At 38.2% G+C, this 5,157-nt stretch overlaps 1 non-coding gene across 1 annotated transcript; it reads left to right on the top strand.

The window, feature by feature from the left end:
- Positions 1 to 994: 994 nt before the first annotated feature.
- Positions 995 to 1,067, top strand: Trnak-cuu. The gene has a single exon. It is a non-coding gene; the product is annotated as a tRNA-Lys (tRNA).
- The last annotated feature ends 4,090 nt before the right edge of the window (positions 1,068 to 5,157 follow it).

Genomic DNA, 5,157 nt, shown 5'->3' with positions numbered 1-5,157 from the left:
ATAGTAAATTTTGATATAAAATTCATACTTTAAGAAAAGTTTAAAGAATCAGAATAGAATCAAAGAATTGAGATTAGTAATAGAATAGTCCCTTAATTAATTTGGTTTTTCTTCTGTCCTATGTCAGAAGATGGCTCTTTCTTCTGGTATGATACAGGGAGTTTTCATTTTCTTTTTAACAACATGCTTGAGTTTAAAGGAGGAGAGAGCCATTCTCCAACTCCAAAATCAGCTTGAAGCTTTAATTGAACTGGGACTACAAGAAGACCAAGAGTATTAATTTTTTAGAGAAGAGCAGAAACAAACATTTAGAAAGATTTATGAAATTTTGTAGATGATATACCAATAGGCCATTTTACTCTTTTTCCTGGGACAGATGATTTGTCCTTTTTCTTCAGTTGTCTCATTTGTCCAGTGTTCTTCAGATTCCTTAGCTTTCATTCTCCTAAAAGACAAAAATAAAAACCCTTTCCCAAGACTAATTTTGGGGAGGTTCCCTTTTGGCAATTTACATCTGATTAAATGAAAAGGCATGTATTAATGGTATAAGTGAGTTTAAACTTGATGGTCATGTTGGTTGATGAACTATCACCCCCTCTAATTAAGAGGTCTCTCTTGTTCAAATCAAACCTTTATCAGTTTTGATGGTACCCACAGTTTATCTTCTCCTGTAGAAACAAAAGCAAAACCTCGTCCCCAACGTAACACATACCCTGGGTTCCATTCTGAGGTCAGCACATCCTTGAAGTATATAGGCTGATTTAATTCTGTAGTTTTTTCTATTAACCAATGTCTCTCTGCAGCTGTTGTTCCTTTTTCATTAGCACTGAGAAAATTCAAAGTTAATAGAACATTGTGCAGTCTATTTCTGGGGGTTTTTGTTACCCCTTTCTGTTTATTTATCATGTCCTTTAGAGTTCTGTTGGATCTTTCTATAACTGCTTGGCCTGTAGGATTATGTGGTATACCTGTAATATGCTTTATATTATAATAAGCCCGGCTAGCTCAGTCGGTAGAGCATGAGACTCTTAATCTCAGGGTCGTGGGTTCGTGCCCCACGTTGGGTGCCAAACGTAGATGTAACCGGCTTGTTGAATAAGAAACACAGAACCGATTGCAGAGATAAAAACCATGAGGTCAGAGCAAGAGCAGAAAACCTTACCCTTCACTGCTTCTGCTGTTCTTTCTCTTCGCAAGAGACATACTTCTGTGCATCCTGTCTATTTAAAGACTTTCTGTTCTGTTTTCTCATTGGTTGTAAACCCAGCCATATGACCTCCTTGTCACTGCCTGTTTGTACAGACCTCCAGGTCTTCTATGGTTGGTATTGAGATTAAAGGCATGTGTCTGCCATGCTGGCTGTGTCCTTGAACACACAGAGCTCCGCCTAGCTCTGCCTCCCAAGTGTTGGGATTAAAGGCGTGCCCCACTACTGCTCAGCTTCTGCTCTGGCTTGCTCTGACCTCAAGGCAACTTTATTGACATACAAATAAAATCACATTTCAATACAAATAAAATGTCACTATAGTATATATTATATATACATGTACACATACCACATAGACATATTCATGCATGTATCAAACATCTACATATGGAAAAACAAACAAAAATGAAAGGAGTGATAACACTGGATAGTCAGATAGAATCACTATTAAAAACTGGGACAAATGAAGGAGATTTTGTTGCACAGGATGAGCACAGTGTCAACTGCATTGTCCTTGGCTCAAACACAGGGAAGATGTCTTCTCTGTTCATCTTTGTAATCATCTTTCAGTAGTCACCATTGGCTAAACACAAATGCTAATACTCTGAAAGTAACTGAAAGCCATCCTACCTCATATACCTAGCAGGCAGTAAAAAGGATGGAGGCTGAACAATAGGAGATATAAGCATACGAAAGCCTTGGATAGACTCAACCATATGTATATATATAATATGTTTTATGTATTTTTATGTGTGTGTATGTACATATGTATTTGTGTTTATGTGTTGTGTATTTCCTCTTAATTGAAACATTCCATTTCTTCCTGGAGTCTACTTCCTACAGCCCAGAAAGTAAAACCCACAAATTTTGGGCCCCTAAAACTTGTAAGACTCACAAGACCTGTCCATAGGTTATACATGCAACAATTTGTAGGGAAAGGAGATTCTGAATGGCTGAGCTCCATGTAAGTCATGTAGGGAGCTCCAGTGGGATGGGTCTTTCAGTGATGTAGCTGCCTTTGAGTCACCCATATTTCTGTAGTTAACCTCAACAAAGTTGGTAAATTGTCATTATTCATCAACCTACACTTTGGTACAATTTTAGCTTTGTCTTGCTTGTGATGCCCTATCTGAGGTGAATGGATATTTGTTCATGGCTCTTCTGGAACACAGCAATTTATAAGCCTTGAACCGGTATTGTGAGAAAAAAAATCTTGCAAAACTGTATTTATATTGACCATCTAATAGTAAATATATGGAATTTTCAGATGGAAGCAAGTTTATGTTCAGAATGTCAAAGCACACAGCCTTCACAGATCTGTAATATATAACAAAAGTAGACTGTTGTTGCTATTCATATGGCAACTGCCTGATTTCTTACTGTTCTGTTGTATGAAGTGAGACTCAGAAACAGCTTACACAAAATAGCTATTAAAATATAGTACTCATTCAGAAGTCATTCATTCTGCCCATGCATGAAGCAATGATGACTTCAGTCAAGTAGACATCTTTCATCTACTCCTTGCATTCACTGTGCTGTACCTCTCGACTTCCCCCATCCCCATGATGACATCATTATGTAAATTTTTTCCACTGAGGAACCTCACACAAAGACTACCAAATGTATCAAGAGCGAACATCAGTCTCTTGAAAACCCATGCAAGTTCTAATGAGATCCATGAATAATCTCAAAAAGTTCTTTGAATTCTGATATTACAGAAGTTATGTCCATTTTCTTCAGTGAATAGAGACAGAAGAAAAAGGGGAAATAGAGTTATTTTTGAAGTGCTTATTATTGAACAAGAAGGTAAAATCAAGAGGATTTTGTTGCATATTGAACATTTGAGGCTCGAGCTATCATTTATAACCAAAGAAAGAGAGGGTTTACATGGGATGGTCAATAAGGAAATGCCCAGAACAACTTCTTACAATCTTTACTATTAACTAGTGTTATAGTCAGCACTGATGTCAACTTCTGGCTGCAATGCCATTCCTACGTGTGCTCATCAAAGAGCTGGTAGTACTACCACAAAATATTTATTTTGGTGTGTGTCCATGTGTGCTCACTTGTGTATGTGTCTATGTGTGCATGCACACATGTGTAGATGCCAGAGATCATAATTCCATTTTTTTCCTCTATTTTTTTTGAGCAACTCATATTTTGACACAGGATCCCTCAGTGAACCTGTAGCTCCCTGGTCACTGATCAGCTAGACTAGTAGGCCCGTGAGATCCAGGGATCTTCTTGTCTTTGCCTCTCAAGATCTAGGATTTAAAGCATTAGCCACCATGACAGGATGTTTAAATGGGTGTGTGTTGTGCAGTCGTTTCCTCCAAGGTGAAAATCTCTGTCTTATAGGGAAGCTCATTAAATGTGAGGTCTTTACAAGGAAAAAAACAACAGAGATGGTAAAACATCCCACCTTGTATAGAAGCTCATGAGACAGGAAATAAACAACTGAAAATAGTCTCAGGCAGTCCCTGAAAGTTATCAGACTTAGTGGAGCCCTCAAGCATATTGAAGCAGTAGGGCCTACTGCTAATTACTCTTAGATGAGCTGACCTTCCCTGAAGTGACTCAGACCAGCTTCTCCACTTAGACGAAGCAGTGACCAGCTGAGCTGCCTGGAAAAAGTTCAGGCCAATTCTGAGCAATCTAGAAAGGATACCTTGTTGATACTCTACTACCTGCAAGCTATGCAGTGTGTTCTAGGATTTCAGATACTGTGGGCTATCACCCAGGTTGGGTAGCCTTTGGTGATGCAGCTATTCTCGAGTCATTTCTGGCCTGGCAAATAACTCCAATAAAACTCATCAGCTCATTGAGTTGGGCTTTGGTGTTATCCTCACTTTGGTCTGCTGTCTGCTTCCTATCTCAGATGAGTAGATGTTTGTTCACATCTGCTCAGGAACAGTGCTACAGAGCAATACTGGGTATCTAAACTCAGGTCCTCATGTTCTCATAGCAAGCCCTTCACCAACTAAACCTTCTTTCCAGCCTTAAAAGCACTTCTTTGTTGTATGGTTGTTTTAAAAGCAAGATGAGTATCTAAGTCCCTCACCTTGTGTGTGAAGCTTTGAGTTAAGCCCTGTCTTTATATCTGCAGTCCTCAAATCAACTAAGCATGAAAGCCATTGTGACTAATATAACTGAGAATATATTTTAATGATCTGATCAGTATTTCTTCCAGTTTTCTACCCATAATTTCCCCTGTAGAGGATGCATACTAGAATAAAATACTCTGTATGCCCTACCTCCTGTTTAAATGATAACTCTTAGATCTGCTCCTTCACAAGTCATTTGCAACTAAAGTTACATTATTTGGTCCAAGACATTCTGGAAAATGTTTTCTCGCAGTTGTGCTACAAACACTCAGTTTTGCCAAGACAAGTACAGAAGCCTCCTATAAAGTGTTTTGTTTTGTTGTTGTCTTGAAGTAAAGGCTAGGTTCTTAGTCTCTATTATTTTCTCACTCCCCTATGCTACCACAGCACTGGGAACATTTGAAAATATGTCTTTAATACTCCATTTTTCTTTTATAGATACTATAAAACATATTCTTATTTTATTGATATTACAGACAAGACTCCTTAAAATAACTACAAGCCAAATTCTGTTTGATTTATGCCATCATTCATGGTAGCCACCCTTGCATTTTTTCCCAGATACAATTGACCCTATTATCCATGCTAGATCACCACTCTCTTACCCTTTCCTTTGCCAAGGTCTGTTGGTTAGCTCTGCTGTTGATGTCTATGCTCAAAGGCATTAGATAACCTGCTACCTAATAAAATCTTTGGGTAAAGAAAGCAACATAGCCAACTATTTACCAGTATAGAGGAATTATTTTAAAAATGAATAAGTAGATGAGCTCTCCAGGAGAAGTCTTCTGAATCTAATAAGCACATGCATCAAGGAACATTTTCTACTTCATTGCTGTTCTATTGGGG

This window comes from Onychomys torridus, chromosome 11 (assembly GCF_903995425.1).
Source record: "Onychomys torridus chromosome 11, mOncTor1.1, whole genome shotgun sequence".
Classification (NCBI taxonomy): Eukaryota; Metazoa; Chordata; class Mammalia; order Rodentia; family Cricetidae; genus Onychomys; species Onychomys torridus.
The sequence above is the reverse complement of the archived record's forward strand: the minus strand, read 5'-3'. Positions and strand labels throughout refer to the sequence as shown.